This window comes from Balaenoptera musculus, chromosome 13 (assembly GCF_009873245.2).
Source record: "Balaenoptera musculus isolate JJ_BM4_2016_0621 chromosome 13, mBalMus1.pri.v3, whole genome shotgun sequence".
Classification (NCBI taxonomy): domain Eukaryota; kingdom Metazoa; phylum Chordata; class Mammalia; order Artiodactyla; family Balaenopteridae; genus Balaenoptera; species Balaenoptera musculus.
The window spans coordinates 4,207,154-4,226,720 of NC_045797.1; the positions used below are offsets into that span (position 1 = coordinate 4,207,154).

Sequence of the window (19,567 nt, forward strand, 5' to 3'; positions counted from 1 at the left end):
TGCGGGTGACAGGGGAGTGACGCGGACAACAGGGGAGTGACATGGGTAACAGGGTAGTGACGCGGGTAACAGGGGAGTCATGCGGGTAAAAGGGGAGTCATGCAGGTAACAGGGGAGTGACACAGGGAACAGGGGAGTGAGTCAGGTGACAGGGGAGTGAGGCAGGTGACAGGGGAGTGAGGCAGGTGACAGGGGAGTGAGGCAGGTGACAGGGGAGTGAGGCGGGTAACAGAGGAGTGAGGCAGGTGACAGGGGAGTGACGCAGGTGACAGGGGAGTGACGCAGGTGACACTGGAGTGCTTCACAAGGGGAGCTTCTCCTTGCCCTCCATTTGCCTCTTTGGTCCTTCTCATCACTGGGACATACTTAAAATACGCTGCCAGCCTGGAGAAGGAGCACAGCCTCCTCCCTCCCCCACTCCTTCTGTAATAATGCAGCATTCAGAGAAGTTGTTCTTTTCCTACAGAATGGAGCCTACACTGGGAAAACCAGTGACATTTCATCTTCACTGAAGACTCCTGGAGGAGCAGCTTGCACTTCTAGATTCGCTCAGTCTCTCTTTTGATGCTTACACTTGGTAGCAAGCTCACTCAAGGCAACAGCTCAGTGCATCTCCTGCCCTGAGCCTCCAGCCTACCCTCTGGAACTGGACTGCCCTACTACTGCTTTTTCCCCAAAATGTGCATAAAATAAGAAGAGAGGAATAGGGCAGAGAGGGGTGATTGTCAGCCTCTTCACCAATAATTCCTGCCACTTACAGAGTTCTTCTCTAATGGGTCATCAGAAAGGGGGCTTGCAGAGGTCACTGTGAGGGAGTAGGGAACTGGAGAGATGAGCTCTGGAGAAAGCAGACTAGATGTCCACCTAAGACTTCCAGATACTGACAGAAAAAGCCTTTTGCCTGCACATGAACTTTCACTACTTGATATGTAAACATGATGGTTAGCAATATGGTCCTTTCTTCAAAACTGCCACAGAGGGAACTTGTAGAACAATTATCTGAAAACATCAAGCCAAATGACACCACATACTGTAAAATCCATGTGAGTGATAGACTAGAGACATGCTAAAGTCTATGATGGGTTTTGTTCTTTAATGGCTCTATTCTGAAAACTGCTCAAATTTTAAGAAACACCAATACACTAGTTCCCAAATGATACATGGGACCTGTATTCATCATGACCTCTCTAGAATCTGTGATTTTATTTGAAATGAGATAAGCATATTATGCTTTCTAGAACCACAATGATACATCTCCCTTCTAAAAGAGGAGTTATTACAGTTATTGTGAAACTGACTACTTGCAAACATTCTCATAGCTTTGTAAAAACTTTTCCCTCCTGGATTTGTGGAGCCAAGGGACCAAGGGCAGTGTCCAGTCTCAGCAGGATCCTCTTGATGGAGGACATTATTATCACAGAGGAGGGGGACATACATGCCTTGATAACATTTCCATTCATTGCACATGTTTAATGAGTTATGCCATGTTTCGGATCTAGATAGAAATGGTCTGGGAAAGGCAAAAGGATTGTTCTTTTGTCCTTTTTCACAAACTATCAGATCCTATTTCTAAAAATTAAGGTCCAATACAATTCTTATTCAGAGATAATTAGCCAACAGCTTTGTGGCCAGGGATAACAGGGCTGAGGTGCATCTTCAAAGCTGAGCTCCTCAAGGTGTGAAGGGCTAGGTCCTGAATTTGCCTTCAGAGGTTATGACCTTTCCTGGAGCTTACAAGGTAGTAGGCAAAATGCAGCTTTCTTACCTGTTGTGGTTTTAAAAGTAGCTGAAACCAAGTAAATTGTTTAAATCCCTCTCTCACAGTTAAGAAAAATAAAAAGTCTATTATTAGTAATAAACTATGTCTTCATTAGAATGTGTCATGTAACAGGTTTCGAGAAAAATGTGTCAATAACTGGCAAAGGTTTGCTGATCATTAATTAACACCTCTGAATGAATACAAACTTATTATCCTCACGTATTATAGGTGAAAGTTTACCATTAAAATAAGTCTTGACATTTATGAATATTGTTTTTTGAACTCTTATAAGTTATATTTAATAGGTTAATTTAAAATCATTTTTTTAAAAAATCCTCATTTCAAAAAAATATTCTCTGGGTGAAAGATGACGGTGTCTTAAAAGTTAATGCCTGTAACAGTCCCTTAGGAAGAAATTAGATAATTTTGTTTTTTCTATAAAATCGCACTAATTTTAAATTTGCTTTCATTTTCTCACCTGTCTTTGTAGAAACAAAGCATAAATGTAGTCTAGTTACAATATGTCATTCAGGCTGTTTTTCACCTGAATTACTCTGGATGCCTAAAGTAAAATGCTAGCTCTTGCCAGCAGGAAACACGAGTCAGAAGAAAACTGGAAAGTCAAATTCAGTACATAAAACTTCAGTACTGTTTTTTTTAAGTTTGTCACAAGTGAACAGTTTAGGTTAAAAGGTTAATAGAAACACAAATATGATTTTCCTGATAGTTACCTCTAATCTAATTTTCATTCAAAAAATAGAGTCAAATCCCCTTTTCATATTCCTATCCCTTCTAAAAGAATACATTTTTTCATTACAGATGTATTTTGAAGGAACGAGGGAATCTTCGTTTGAAATGACTGGGACAGGATTAAGAGAAAAGAAGAAATGGCTTGCCCCGTCGATCTATTTCTAGTTAGGACAAAGTAGAGCGTTGTTCACTGAGGGGTGAAATCCCATGTTAGTTGTATCTCCAAGAAAGGCAAATGGAGAAGGAATAATTTTGTGGTAAGATTCCAGTCACTTGTTTTCCTAGGTAGGTTATTTCTAAGTTTCAGTTTGTTGATGTGGAATCTGGCAAGGCCCCAGGTGTGCCTGTATTTAAATTTTAAAAATTTAAAAATTAGAATCACAATGGCTTTACTTCCATTGAAAATCTAAATATATGGCAAATAGCCACGAATGCATTTAAGCATTGAACATTGTTGAATTTTTTAAAATGCAGTTTCATTATCAAGCACTCACATGATTTAATGCAAAGATACATGAATTCATGAATCTAAATCATGGGATACATAAATTACTTAAGTAATAGATTGTTTTAAAAATAAATGTCTATTCTGGAGAGAAATTACAAATAGTCTATATTCAAGACTTATAGCTCTTTAAGGCACATTTCTCGTTTAGTGAAAAGAATTTAAACCATTTATGATTAAGAATGCAAGCTGGTGTGAGAACATAACTTATAAATACATGCGCATGAGTGCACTTGTGGAGAACTCTCCACTGCCTAGCTCAGATTACGTAAACTTAATGCCCACTTGATATCTTTTCTAAGTTATCTGGTAATTATGTACATGCATTCCTCGCTCCATTTTATGCTATTCTCTTTTATTAATCAGATTAACAAGATAGGCAGTTAAGGAACAGCTAAGTCATTTTTAAAAGGTAATATAATTCTACTTTGCCATCATTGAAACATTAACTCTATCAGAAGTTTCTGTTCCATATTTGACAACCCCGGTGCTTCATACATGGTAACCAAACACCCTGGACTAGCGTCACAACTATTTAGATTTCAAAATTCTATTTCTGTGCCAGACCCCTGTCAAGCCACATGTTCAGAGCTTTTATCTGGAGAATTTAACCCAGTTAGGTTAATGTAGGATTGATAACATAGTTCATGCTAGAAGGATTTCCTTATATATTTGGTTTATTTGGAATAAGTAACTAAAAGATAGTTTAGACGTTCTCTTAAGAAGTTTTGATGAATTTATTTTCCTTTTCTTCTTTTTGTCAAGTTTTACAATACCTTTGGTTTATTAGTTTATATTTGGGAACATTTGCTACCATTATTGTTGTTATCCCATAGAATAACAAAATATCATACATTGTATGCTATATATATATATAGCATTATGTACGTTATATATTATAGATAATATGTGTTATCTATAATAAATAAATATTTTATGTCTATTCAATTATATAATTTGTGCTCCAAAATAAAAGGGGAATCTTCAAGTCTATCCAGGTAAAAAGGTGTATTATAAATTCCATAATAGCATCAAAGAATAGCCTAGGAAATATAGTTTGAAAGGACAGATTTAAGTATCTATAGCATCTAATTTTACCAATTTTAAAAATATATAAAATCTTAACAATTCTAAAAGATTGCTGTTATTTTTCACTAGTTAATATGAGTGTTTAAAATTTGGTTTTAAAGTAAACATGGCTTACACATTTCTTAAAGTTTTCACAAATTTACCAATTTGTCATATTCTAGTGAATCTGCTCCTTAATTTGCAAAAGCTTGCACAGTCTTTGTACATAAAGAATATTACAACTTTAAAAATAGCTTTCAGAATCTTGTTTTATGAAGATGCATAAAGATGAGTCATTTGTCTAGGAAAATAAAATGATAGTGAAGACAAATGTGCTTATGTCAATACACTTATATTAATATTAATTTTATGTATTGATTATTAACTACTTGTGTGCTGAACTATTTTATTATGTTATTGACAATTTGACAATTTATTTTACAGCATTGAAAACTTCTTCATTATTTAGGGATCATGTTAGAAATAAATACAAATTGGTAAGACGTTTTGACCTAAATATTCCTTTGAAATCATTAAAGTATCCAGCTATAACTTGAAATATTTTGGCAAAAGTATCTAAGATTTAAGCCATATCAAGTAGTAAATAAATATCTGATTTTTAAAATCTTACATTTTAAATATACCCTAAGAAATACCTATTAGGGGTTTTTAGGTTAACATGAGTTTAAAGTGTCTAAACACAAGTCAGCACTTGAATGGCAACAAGAAATAAATGTTAAAACTCCTTGAGGGTTTGGGTTGAGAATGATTATGTTTATGTTACTCATGATAATGTATTTTAATACTTATATTTCTGTGTCTTTGTGCTTATATTCCAATATAAGTGATTTTTTTGCACCAAGATGTCATATCCTGGTTTACAGCCGGGGGATTCATGTACTGCTAAAGAAATCTTAGTGCTTCAGATTATCCTTAGAAAGTCACCATAAGGGGAGGGGCGGGGAGGGGACAGCATCTTTTTGGTGTCCAGCCTCTTTTCTTTAAGGGTTAAGGTAAAAGAAATTCACTAAGCTTTCATTACTGCATCTGTAAAAATTGTTAATAATATCCTCCCAGACTACTATGAGAATCAAAGTAGGTCATGTGTGCTCAGTAGGCTTTGTGCTATAAAACATCCTAAAAATGCTATAAAGATTTAATAAGCATCTTTTATAAGAAATAAATATATCTAAACTTTTAAAAATGCCATTTGTGTGCTCGCTTCAGCAGCACATATACTAAAAATCCCATCTGTATTTTCAGATTTTTGTGTTTCTCAGGGTAGAGTATTCCTTACATTTACTACCTCTGTGTAAAGTGGTTGTTCAAAAATTGCTTCTTCAGGGGCTTCCCTGGTGGCGCCGTGGTTGAGAATCTGCCTGCCAATGCAGGGGACACGGGTTCGAGCCCTGGTCTGGGAGGATCCCACATGCCGCAGAGCGCCTGGGCCTGTGAGCCACAACTACTGAGCCTGCGCGTCTGGAGCCTGTGCTCCGCAACAAGAGAGGCCGCGACAGTGAGAGGCCGGCGCACCGCGATGAAGAGTGGCCCCCGCTTGCCGCAACTGGAGAAAGCCCTCGCACAGAAACGAAGACCCAACACAGCCATAAATAAATAAATTTAAAAAAATAATTGCTTCTTCAAAATTATATATATATATATATATATAAGAGATCATTGATCAAAAGTCTTCAGACAAAGTCTACAGTGATTGTTTTATGTGAATGTAAAAGATCACCCACTAGATCTATTTTATTGGCAAAAAGTTTACTATAAATGTAAATACAAAACGTCTGCATAAAAATATGACTCTTTGAAATCAACGACACAGAACCTGAAATCAAAGTAAATACTGTCCTAATTGAAAACTTCTTGGTAGTTCATATACTTACCCTAATAATGCTTTTGCTTAGAAAATTTTGAAACCCATATTTTTTGGAAGAGGCTTTGTACTTTATTCCATATTTTTGACCCAGAAAAGAATCAGTTAGCCATGTCGTTAAATTAATTCAGCAAGATCAAATGACATTTTACTGTTTAAAATGAATTTTAAATGAATCTAACCCACTCAAAGCACATTTGTTATCAATGAGAATATTTTTTAAAATGTACAACTAACACTTAGAGAAATTTCTAAAGACAAGTTCCAAGACAAATTTGAACAACGGCACAGATTTGAATATGTGTAGGCTTAAATTGAGATGTCAGTCCAGACACATGTGGGTACTACGGAAAGTCCAACAATGACTTTAAATAATTCTTGAGTATTTATTTAGAGGAGGTACTTGACACTGCGTGGAGAAAGCCCAGGAGACTCCTCATCTCAGCATGGCATGTCTACTTAGCAAAGGAAAGTTCTATGGCAAACAGAATCAGCCCTCCTTAGATGATAGTTGGTGGCCATTTATTGGACCAGATCATGGGTTCTGTGACACTTCACCATTCTCCATCCCAAGAGATTTATTCTTTCCAACTCTGGCAATCCCATGTGGTACTATACATATGAGGATTTCTTATAAACAGAATTTTCTCCATCCTGCTATATTTTCTGTGGTGTTTCATTGTTTCTTGTGTATTGGTCTCCAGTTGACATGTTATGTTCTTTATCCACACAATTGGTCATGGTACTTTCTTTTCCATAGTCACAGTTTATCGTTTCAAAAGAGTTAACTTACTCAACCCAGAGGTTATTAATGGGATATTCAAAGTGGTGGGTATGCCCTTCCTACCTTTGGAAATAGGTGTCATTCTTTGCTCTCCTCCGTTACCCGAAGAGCGGCCTCAGATGGAAACTACATGAGCTAGAAACTGTAGGAATGACAAGGTTGACCTAATGAACAATGGCTTTGTTTGGGTTATGTGGATCCCGATATCTATCCACTAAATGACTTAAAAACTTACCCACTTCCCTTATGACTACCCGTTTGTTACTAAATAATATTTAAGAAATGATGGTGTATATTGTTGCAGGAAAATTATGTGCCCAAGAGAACATAATTTCTCTGAGAGTTTGTATATTAGAAGTCAGTAAATATTTGTTGAATGAAGGCAAATGTGAGATGAAAGAATTCTGGGAATATTTGGTCTGGTTGTAATATTATGCTTTGAAATGACAGGTGGAACTACCATTCTAGGACATAATGTACTTAGTCAGACTAAACTCTTTTTCAAAATGAAGGTAAAAGGAACCAGAAATTTGAACATGGTCTTTGGGGAAAATACTTGAGACCATTAAACTATCAATTATACCAAAAATAGTTGAACCAAATATGAATATCATTAGTAAATTATTTTTGTTGCCAGCATTCAGAACATTGAATTTAAGAAAAGAATAGTTTATAAAGGTTTGGAAGCTCCTTATGCATTTATAGTTTTATCTATATGTCTCTATGAAAAAATCAAAACAAAATTGCATTGTGTCCTTCAAACTGATCATGGAAATGTCTTTTTGTCTTTTGCCTACATTTTCACCTTGCCAATAACAAGTTTACTGACACTAAACCATGACACATAAAATTTTATGAATATGAATGTGTTTTATGAATATGAATAATATTAAATTAAAATGAGTCAAGAAATATAATTTGGTAGAATGTTCTTGATATACACAATCAAGTAGGAATATTTTACAGCCTTTAAGTAGGTATTGTCCATTAGAAATAAACTGTGTATAATCATGCTGTTAAGTAGGTAATATTAAATTAGATTGTTAAGATATGCAATTCAGTTCTTGGAATACATGTCCAATTGCCCTGAAAAAGTGCAAAAAATGACTTGCCTTAATTGCTTTTCTTTCATTTTTTTTTTTGGTAAGCCCAAGTCAGAGTGCTGGTTTGGTGTAAGAAACTACTCACTTTTTGTAACAAAGTAATCTCACCAATTTGCAAATTATACTAATACTGCCTTGCAAGGTCTACCAATAACAGCTTCAGTCCAAACCTCAGGACCAATATGGATAACTCAGGATCCAAACATTACTCACAGGAACCAATGAACAGATACTTTTTTTCTTCCCCATTGTGAGTAAGACTAGGCTTTGAAGGGGCACCTATCTTTAGCTAATATAAGCACTCTGAGTATACCATTTGACACACAGCATTTATAGGGCTAAAGAGTAAAAGCAGGCATCCCTACTCTCTCAACTTTGAAAAAAATGTTGAAATTTGGAGCTACAGGATGAGACCTCATCACATTTGATTTGGCAGTGAAGGTTACGGTTCAGGTGGGAGTTAACAACAGACAGTGGAGAGATACTAGCATTTAATTAACTAAATAAGAACTACAAAAAAAAGTGGTATTTGATTCTGTAAGTTTGAAGTGAAAAAAACAATGCTTGTTGAAGTTAAAGCATTGAAGTTACACATTTTTCAGTGTGTGCAAAACCCAGGATCAGCTAAAAGCAGTTTACTTTTAGCCTAAAATTCTAAGAAAACCCTCAATACCAAATAGAAATATATTAGAATAAAGAAACTTAAAAAAGAATAATGCAAAATATGATGGAAAATTACACCTCCTAAATCAAGGTTTTATCTATTATCAATATTGTGTTGTAGATAAAATGTACTCTTTCTTAAAGGGATGACAGAATTTTTACAATTTAGCTACAATTCAAGTTTCTTTGCACTCAGTGTGGACTTTAAATACATCACTCATCCATTGCCTTCCTGTGCCATTTTTCTAAGATCTTGACCATACGATGCTTTTCAAATGGCCAACATCTACAATGTTGAGATCTGCCAAAGAGCAAATCAACCTTTATAATTAAAGTTGACAAGCTGACAAGAAAAATGAGTGTGTACTTGTATATATATATGAATTTTTATGTCACATTGCAGTCTGTACACTTGTTTGGTTTTTGTCAATAGCCGAGGGCTCATTTCTCTGTACCAGAAGCATGTTATATTCCAAGGTCTTCAGACAGCTCCCCTTCGCCCTAGTGAGTCCGTTGATTAATTTTGGATACTCTTTTTAATTAACACCCCCAAAGGAGATCTAGATTATCTAGCCTATAGTCCATGAAAAACAAGTGAATCTGAAGAATAATGACCCAGGGAGACAGGCACACTCTCTCCAAATAATGTTATAAGAACACTGAGTCTCTCACAAGTCAAAATCGTGTCAGGCAATGCCTAGGGAGGACATAGGCCTTTAATCAGGGCAAAAGAGAGATTTGTATTAGTCTAATTTAATTTTCTTTTTGACAAGGAGAGGAGTGATAGATGCCCCTTGACAGATGAAATATGGTTCCCCAATGCAGTCATGGTTGCCATTGGCCTTGATTAGTAACTGGTCCCATTTTGGCCTCCAGGAAGATGAATTGATGAGTGACAGAAAAGAGCGGAGCAATTAAAACAGTAGGACGAAGTAGGAAACTAGCTAATTGTACCCAAACCTGTGAAACCTAATCATAGAACCAAGAAATGTGATGCTCATGGCAGCTTTCATAAGTATGTCTAAAGACATTAATCCTTTACAAGTGAGGATTACAACTGAAAAACTCTGACAAGACGAGCTCCAGAAAGAAAATTTGAATTCATACCTTTAAAAAAAACCTTTTCTGGCGAGCAATTTTGAGAATTGTTTGTTAAACCATCTGTTGCATCTGTCAGAAATGATAGGACGTTCAGCCCTCAATAATTTCCAGACTGCATAAAGAATAGGTGAAAAAAATTTTTTAGCATGACTTTTCAAGCAAAAAAACTTTTTAGGAAATCAAACTAATCTTGACACCTAGGGAAAAGAATCTCAGATCAATCTATTAACTACAGCTTTCACTGTATTTCATTCTAGACCACTTGACTTTGCATAGCATAGTCAAGGAGCGTTTTCGAAGCTGAGTCATCTAATCACTACTGTTGTGCTAGTTGTATTCGGCCCTGAACAGCTCCACATTTAGAAAAGCATATGCCATACTATCTGTTCTTCTTTGAGGAGAAAAAGAAATCTTCCAGTCGATACTATGTATTCCATTTTTACCCTTACTAACAAAATGCTGAAGTTGTTTCTTCCTCATCATCTGGGTGTTTAAAACCTCTAACCTGCAAAAGCCTGAAGCTGGGGCGAAGTGAGAGTAGCATCGACATATACACACTACCAAATGTAAAATAGACAGCTAGTGGGAAGCAGCAGCATAGCACAGGGAGATCCGCTCCGTGCTTTGCAATGACCTAGAGGGGTGGGATAGGGAGGGTGGGAGGGAGGCTCAAGAGGGAGGAGATATGGGGATATATGTATACGTATAGCTGATTCACTTTGTTGTGCAACAGAAACTAACATGGTATTGTGAAGCAATTATACTCCAATAAAGATCTATTAAAAAAAAAAAGCCTGCTAAGTAGTCTATTTTTAACACATTGCTGTGACCAAATGTGGATGCACTTTATTGAATTTCTTAACCTAAAATAAGAATGAATGGCCATAACTTAAAGTAACAGTTAAGCAGGTTACCATTTCAAGGCAGCTAGTCTTAAAAGAAGAAAAGTAATTGTAAATAAAGTTATTCTTCAATGTGAAATATGAATTCCTACTTTCACAGTATATATTCATTCAGTCAGTCATTCAGGCAGCAAGCATTTATTTAGTGCCTTCTATGGATCAAATGCTGTAAAAAGTGCTGTGCTTACAAAGTGAATATAAATAACTCCCAAAATGGCTCCAAATTCCCACCTCCCTGTACGCTGGACACCCCCTTTGCAACTTGATCTCCCCACTCTTATAAAAAGCTGGAGTCTATTTCTCTACCCCTTAAATCTGGGATTGACTATATAGTGTACTGTAGCCAATGGGCCATTGGAAAACATGAAACAAACAGCTTTGAAAAGCACTTTCCCACCGGTACTAGGAAAGGGAAAGCCTGGAACACCAAAACTTTGGGTGATGACAGAGGAAAGAATTAAGTAAAAGAGACTGAGACATGGAGATGTCAATCATACTATTGTATTAATAAAGTTACATTAATATGAAAAAATCTGATATCAATAGATTAGTCTTATGAATATTATTATGACTATAAAGATTTATAATTGAATTATTATTAATAAAATTATTAACAAATATACTAGAATTTACTAATCCAAATTCTTAATTACCTTCCAAGTTTTTAGCTTTGAGATATATACTTATAATTCTATATTACTACCACAAGTTATTTTGAAAATATTTTTGATAATGTCCTATTCACTGTATAATCTACATAAGGAAATCTATCATATTATTAAATCTATTGGTTTGGACAGAAATTGTATTATTCAAATTTATCTCTCCCCCATCTAAAGGATTGCACATTTTCAAAAAATAAATATAGCTATTAAAGAATGTGCTATTTTTGAAAATACAGATCTATCTCAACTTACAATTGGGTTACATCCTGATAAACCTATCACAAATTGAAAATAGCATGAATCCCAATACGTTTAATACACCTAACCTACCAAACATCATAGCTTACTCTAGGTTATCTTAAACATGCCCAGAAAACTTACATTAGCCTACAGTTGCACCAAATTGTTTAACACAAAGGTTAGTTTATAATAAAGTGTTGGCTGTCTCGGGTACTTTATTAAATACTGTAATGAACGTGAAAACCAGAATGGTTGTATGGTGGTACAGAATGGTGGTAAGTGTATCAGTTGTTTGCCCGCAGGATCGCGCGGCTGCCTGGGAGCTGTGTGTTACCTCTTCCCAGCATCACAAGAGAGGACAGTACCACATACGGCTAGCCTGGGCAAAGACCAAAAGCCAAAATTTGAAGCACACTTTCTGCTGAATGCCTATCACTTTTGCACCATCATAAAGTGGAAAAAACGTAAGCTGAACCATCATAAGTCAGTGACGATCAGTATTCCAAGTACTGTGTTATAACTTGAGAATTTCCTTTCTAAGAATACTTAGTAAATATGGTGGAGGTCATTATATAGTTGAGAAAAAAGATAGCCAATAATAGGATAGCCTAATTAAAAAAAAAAAAAAAAAGACAAAATCGATCCCTACCACACAACCTGTATAAAAGTCAATTCCAGTTAGACTGTAGTTTCAACATAAAAATAAGACAATAAATCTTCTGGGAAGTGGCATAGGAGAATATCTCTAAAACTTTGGGTAGGAAAAGTATTCTTAAACGAGACACAAAAAGCAATAAGAAAATAAAAACAAATAAATAAATGTATTTGAAAAAAATTATAAAAAATAAACCATAAATGAAATGATTTATAAATTAACTACATTAAAATTAAAACTTCTTTTTATCAAAGACATTGTAAGTTGAATAAAAAAAAAAAACCCACCGATTGTAAGTCTCATGTTCAAAATATACATGAAGAACTTCTGTAATAAAAAAGGAGTGAAGACCCAGTAGAAAATAGATGAGAGGCTGGAAGAGGAAGAGTATATCCACAGAATAAGGACTTTCCAGCAGCCAATCAATATTAGTAGTCAGAAAATGCAAATTAAACCATAATAAGACCCCACTAAAGATCCACCACAGTGGTTAAAATGAAAAATACTGAACAATTAAAGTAAGAGAGAAGAACTTCCTGTTTCACCTACAGTATGTAAAGAACTTGAAATTCATTACTTCATCCTTACAACAAGAAAAAGCTAGAAAAAACTGAAAATCAGCAACTCTTCTTGGACCCATCAGGGAACTGAGTTTGCAAGTGAAACTGACACCACAGAATGTATAGAGTCAGGTGCATCCAGGAAGATAAAGTACTTGAGATTTGCTTACTTGCAACAGAAGCTACATAATGCTATATAACTAGTAGAAACATTTAAATAGTTATTTTGACTAAAAGTTGGAAGCTGAGTGAGACCTATTATGAAAGTCATAGGGGGTTCCCACACTTTCACTAGCTTTCCCTCTAGAAACCCTATTAGGTTTGCACAGGAATACAAGAAAGTTCCCCAGTGGCCCCTGCAAAGGAAGGGAAGAATAGCCTTTGTGGAAACCTCTGACACTTCTCCCTAACGAAGACCTAGTTGGGACCTCCCTGGTGGCGCAGTGGATAAGACTCCATGCTCCCAAAGTAGGGGGCTCGGGTTCGATCCCTAGTCAGGGAACTAGATCCCACATGCATGCCACAACTAAGGAGCTGACCTGCCACAGCTAAGGCCCGGCACAACCTAATTAATTAATTAATTATTAATTAATTAATTTTTATAAAAGACCTAGTCCCTTGGGAGAAGAATTTCACCAATTCAATTCTGGGTGAAGAGGAACTCTGCCCTATTCCATCTGAATGCTGTGGCTAGTAAGGAGCTAGGAGGCATGAGGGAAAAACTCAACACTGGAGTAGGGATAGCAGTAGTCCTGAAAGCCAACCATCCAAAGCACCGGTACACTAAGAAAGTGAGACTTAATCGGAATATCAGAGAATATCTCCCTCCCCTGCACACTGCAGTCACACTGACAAGCCTCCAGTAACAACAGGAAATTACAGCTGAAAGAGCTGGGAGACTCAGATCCTCTCTGAGAAGTAGTATAAAGGCAAACCACAAAGCCAAGATGGGAAGGCAAAGCAAATCCACCAGAGGAATTTGAACACTCTGGTATCTATAGCTAAAACATACTCATTTTATAGCTGAATTAAGATAAACTCTACCACTAAAGTTCTATAGCCTTAGGACCTATTACCTGATACATGTCCATCTTTCAAGAAAAAAATGCAAAAGCCATGATAAAAAGATATATATATATATATATACTGTAAAGAGATAAAGCAATCATCACACCAGATATATACACGATTAAGTTGCTGGAATTATCAGGCACAGAATTTAAAATAACTATGGTTATTATGTTAAAGAATTTAATGGAGAAAGTAGACAACATGAAATACCAAATGGATAATGCCAGCAGATATAAAAACTATTAAAAAGAAGCAAAAAGAAATGCAATATTGACATCAACAAAAACAGCAGAGGGAGGACATTCAAAATCCTCTCTTCCATAAAAGCAGCAAGAACAATGGCAAAGATCATCAATTTCAACTTTTTCAGAACTTGCAGCAATCCATAAGAAACAAACAAACAAAAATAGTAAAATAGCACGCATAAATTCTAACCTCTTGGCAATTTCATTAAATGTAAATTAATTAAATATTCCAATCAAAAGGCAGAGATTGACAGAATGTATTAAAAAATAGAAACCATGATTCAATCATGCTATCTATAAAATATGCTTTAGGTTTAAAAACAGAAATAGATTAAAAGAAAAAGGATTTCTTATAAAGTACAATGAAAACAGTAATCAAAAGACAGCATTAATGCTATACTAATATCAGGCAAAATAAACTTTATGAAAAAATTAATAGATATAAAGAAGGATATTTTATAATGATAACAAGTTTAATTAATCAAGAAGATATAACAATCATAAGAATGTATGTATTAATATCTAACAATAGAGCCCCAAAATACATGAAGCAAAAACTGACAGAACTGAAGGCAGAAATACGCAATTTAACAACAATAGTTTGAGACTTCAATACCCAATTTTCAGTAGTGGGAAAACCAACTAGAGAGAAGACCAACTAGTTAATGGAAGACTAAAGCAACACTATAAAACAACTGGAAACACATCTATAGGACACTCTCAAACAAAAGCAGAATACACATTGTTCTCAAGTGCACATCAAACATTCTCCAGGGTACTGCATACTTGAAGCTATAAAACCAGACTTAGTATATTTAAGAGATTGAAATCACACAAAATATGTCTCTGACCATAGTGGAATGAAATTATAAATCAAAAACAGAAAAGAATTTTGAGAAATTCACAAATATGTGGAAATTAGGCAATACACCTCTAAGTAACCAACGGGATCAAAGAAGAAAACATAAGGAAAATTAGAAAATACTCTAAGATGAATAAAAATAAAAACATAACACATAAAACTTCTATGATAAATGGACTGAGAGACAGGAAAGAAATACATGTACCTGGGAAATTTAAAGTAGTACAGTTTGGCTGAGGTGTACAATGCATAATAGGATTCAGAGGAGAAAGGAAAGGTGAGTTGGGAGAATAGCCCCCAGAGGAAGAGTGGCTACATAATAAATAAACATTAAGGTTTTGTACTTGATCCTGGAAGCATTCTGGAACTATTTTGATTTTTAAGCACGGAAGTAAAACTTAGGATTTTAGCCAAGATGATCTAGCATGGCAGGAAATTCCTAAACAGACACGGTTTCTCCTGGAGACCCATCCTTCTTTCACTCCCTTCTAGTCCTTTTCCGTTTTCACTGGTTTTCACCCAGTGCCCATACTCACTGTGACCCAGTGAATCTGCCTCCTCCATACCAGCTAGAAGAGGCAGAGTTCCTTACCAACTTTTCAAATTTTCTCCAGCAAAAATGCCCTATCTTGTGTTCCTTTCCCTGGGAATTCCATGCCTCGTTAATGACTAATGAAGTAGAGGTAACAGATTAATGAAATAAACACATTCACCACAGAAGTATTCACTGAATACCTAGAACGTGCCATACAGTCAAGTCAGTACTGACAGCCAATGTTGTTTTGTACACCAGTATATACATAATGTTTGCAAAACAGTATCTCATTTATCACATTTTTTGAAATGCGTTTTCTATTCCCATTTCATTGGTAAAGAAATAAAAATGTAGACAAGTTCGGACAAAGATGACAAAGGCAGAAATGGAGGTTCCTTGATATAAAGTCAGATTTCCTGAGAAAACAATCCTGGATTTACTCAAGAAATTACCACAATCAAAAAAGTCATCAGCGTTAAATTAATGTTGAAAATTAGGGGCTGTTGACCCTGATAATGTATAAGAGAAATACCTAAGAAAGATATTTAAGCTAATGAAATATGGTCTTGTTAAATGTTATGTGAATAAAATAATCCATGCCTTAAGTATGTATGTATAAGAAAGAAAGAGGGGGAGAGAGGGAGGGGAAAAGGGAGTGGGGGAGAGAAGGAAGGAAGGAAGGAAGGAAGAAGGAAGGGAGAGAGGGAGGGAGGGAGGAAGGAAGGAAGGAAGAAAAAATACTGAAAGAGTATAAAAGTGACCTGATCATCATGGAAGTGCCTTTTCCTACTTGAAGGTGAGCAAACATTGTCATTTCTCTACAGACAGAATCTGAAGATTCCCTACAAACACTGCAGAACAGCTTTTTAAAAAAAATCAGGTAAACAAAAGTTAGGCTAGACGGCAGAAACCACAGCCAAGTTCATGCCATCGTAACAATCTGGTTAGAATGTTGTCAATGCCTGAGATTCATGGCTGTAGAACAGGACACCAGTACTATGAATACCTTTTAAACTGTCTCCATACCCTCGGGTCAGTATCTGAAATTTCACCTCTGTGGAAGGAGGTTTGGCTAAGCTTGGGTCACATGCCTTTGTCCTGCCTGGGCTGTCAGGGGCTGGGAAGGTGGGCATCTCCCTGGTTTATCCTGCAGTGAAGCAGGTACTAGATCCCACCATCACTGCCTATAATTGGGGTTTGTGTGTTGAGTGCCTACAAGGATGAAAATACGTGCACAAAATACTTCTTTTGTGGCCTAATAGCCACATTCTTCTTCCGTTAGTAAGACTTCCAAATGAAAGGATACCCACTCAAGAGTGTAAAACTGTCCCTTGCAGAAGTGGAAGTACACTCCTACCTTTCTCAGTGGGAGACAGTGTTGTCAGTTATTGCATCCAGCTCCAAACACAGGATTCCTGCCAATGCATATCCTTCATCTTATTAAGCTGGAACCACATCCTGGAATTCTGTAATATTTGGACAAAATTTAATAATTTAACTACTGCCAACACACCCAAGTTTTATTTATATATATATAATATATATATATATATACACACACACACATAATTTATATATAATATATAATAATGTATTATAGAATATATAATAATATGTATTTGTTATTTAATATATTTAAATATACTATGATATAATGATATATGTAATATGTGTGTAATTCATATACACATGTATATCTACATATGCAGAGAGAGAGAGAGAGGACATACAGATAAACACTAAACTCTTTGTTTCCCAGATGGTCATGGCTGGTACATACGACTTCCTTCTTTCACTACCAACCTCATTTTGTCCTTAACCAACAAAGCAGCTGGTTAGACTTCTTCACCCCACTGGGGTCATCCAGTTTCATGTTGGAGGCATGTGACTCCTTGGTGGTGTCTTTGCTGTAGGAGCACAATCCTCTCCCATTAGCTTCCTCTCTGAATAACGTCAGCACAGAAGGGGCCCCAGGAGCTCACCTATGCTCCGTCCCCAGGACTTGCTACCCCACGGCAGAGCAGCAGCCCCAGTTCCTCATTGATCGTCCAGGTCTCCATAGCTCCCGCCTGCACCATGATGGACAAGTGGGCAGACACTGCTGTGGCAGGAGGCTGTCTGACACCCACGGCTGGGCTAACACGTCCTCTGACACCGAGGAGACGTTTTTTTTTGCAGCGGGAGCCTTTTGATTAGCATTCACATCAGGCACACATATTCTCACATCTGCAGTCTGTTCCTAGCTTTCTATCCGCATACCTGTTCATTGTCAATTCACAACTATTGCTCATTTCGAATCCCCGACCATCCAGCCAAACAATTTGCCCCATTGTATAAATTAGCATCAATCCATATTTCAGCTCTCTCCTTGCCGTGTAAGATAAACTATTGGGAGTTCTGCCCATGGGGAGGATTTTCATTCCGCATTGTTTTTTTCACGTATGAACGGGGTTTTAACACCCTTAAACCCTCTTCCCAGTGTAGATAGCCACCTGTAACTCAGGTTCTACTTTTTTCCTTCTCGCTGTAGGGGACTCCTGATGAGTGTAGAGGTGTGCATGGGAGGAGGGTGGCAAGGAGCGGGCACGATCGGAGCTTGACCGAGGGCTCATGCCTTCCTCACGTGCCTGGCTGTCTCTAGCCTGTCCCCTCATAGCGCACCTCCTCCACCTGGGGATTCAGTGCTCCTGGACATGCCAGAGCTTCTGTCAACAGGAATCAAGCTGACACCCAGTTCTTCATGGGAAGCATGGTTGGCACGGCTACCTGGAGCCCCAGGGTCGTTTTCCACCTGGGCAGAGTAACAAACCAAGAACCATTTCTAAGAAGGAGGCAGCTCACTCAACACCTTGGGATGTTCACTGTGAATCTACTTGGCAGAATCTCCACACAGCGTCCAGAGATGCAACATAAGCTTTATAATCTAATGAATTTGCAGACACAAGAAATTACGCCTCATGCGTTCAACTTGAATAGACTTAGAGGGTTCAGACCTTATTCTTACGTGGCAACTTAAGCTAGGGGAGATTTCATTCAATTCGCTGCTACAAAACCTTCCCAGCTGAGGTGTTTCGGCACTTGCGGCTGTTAGAACAAAATATTTAAACTGACAATGACGCTAAAGGTCACTTCCTTATCAGAGACCGCTCCCCAGTTTTCAAATACAGCTTCCCACTAAATTATAGCAGCCTCTTCGTTGAAAGTTACATGTGAGCAGAACGAAAATTAATTTTGGTTCATTTGCCTACTGTGGGCTAATTTCAGATTCTTTCAGAAAAGGCCAAGAAATTGCTCAGGGAAGACAAGAGTAAAGACTGTTTTAATATACTGAAGGTGAAGGGAATCAATTTCCAGACATATAATCCTGTAAAACAAAGTGTGTTGATTTCAGTTTGGGGATGAGTGTTTAATAAGCTTGCTCAAGAACCCCGTGCCCCTAAAAGGTTAAGAATCATTGATCTGAGGAATATCTGTTAGTAGATTTTTCACACATTTTAAGCAATAGCATCTGCCACGGCTTCTCACCTCACAGTTTTTATTATTTTTAATTATATTTTCTGAATGTTTACATGTTGTTCTTATCTCACTTATAAATACAGTTAACTTGTCTTTAAAAAAAAAGGGAAAACTTCAAAAGTCAAATGGAACACTTTACTACATAAATTAAGGATTAAAGAGACAAATGATAACATGATAAAGTGATAATTGCAAGTTCAGTTTTGATCAAAAGAACACATTTTGTTTGTCTTTTACTTGGCATAAATTTAGCAATTTTTCATATGCCAGTTACATTGATATTTCTCTAGGAAATAGTCATTGTTAAGTGTGATCACAGCAAAATACTTTAGAGCATTTAGTAACACCGATTTCATGATGTTAACTGTAATTCTTACTAATGCAGATGAAAATGGACTTTGTTTCACATCAATTCACTACATTCAAGCTAAAGTGGGTTTTGGTTTGGCCCCCAGTTAACTAAAGTCCCAGCCAGCAGAGATGCTGGTGCTTTGGGATGACTTTAAGGGGATGTATCTCCATTGACTGCTGCAGGGTCCAGGCAACACTGTCGCTGATGAGGACCTAGAAAAGTTCCTGGGCTTGAAAAGACAGAATGGTTTTTTTTATGCTGAGTGAAAGTTAGTTTGGGGGTTTTTTTTTGCTTGTTTGTTTTTGTAATGGACTTTCTGCTGAAATTATACGTAATCCCTAAGCAGTAT

At 36.6% G+C, this 19,567-nt stretch overlaps 1 protein-coding gene across 4 annotated transcripts in view; it reads right to left on the minus strand.

Annotated features, from left to right (window-relative positions):
* Window positions 1–19,567, minus strand: part of TMEM182 (transmembrane protein 182) — a 373,493-nt gene that overhangs the window by 88,571 nt on the left and 265,355 nt on the right. For 3 of the 4 annotated variants that reach the window (XR_005022393.1, XR_005022392.1, XR_005022391.1), the window contains exon 6: window positions 16,708–16,816. The exons of the other annotated variant lie outside the window; for it this stretch is intronic. The gene's annotated coding sequence lies outside the window, so the exon portion shown is untranslated. The remainder of the gene's footprint in view (window positions 1–16,707; window positions 16,817–19,567) is intronic. 4 annotated transcript variants of the gene reach the window in all.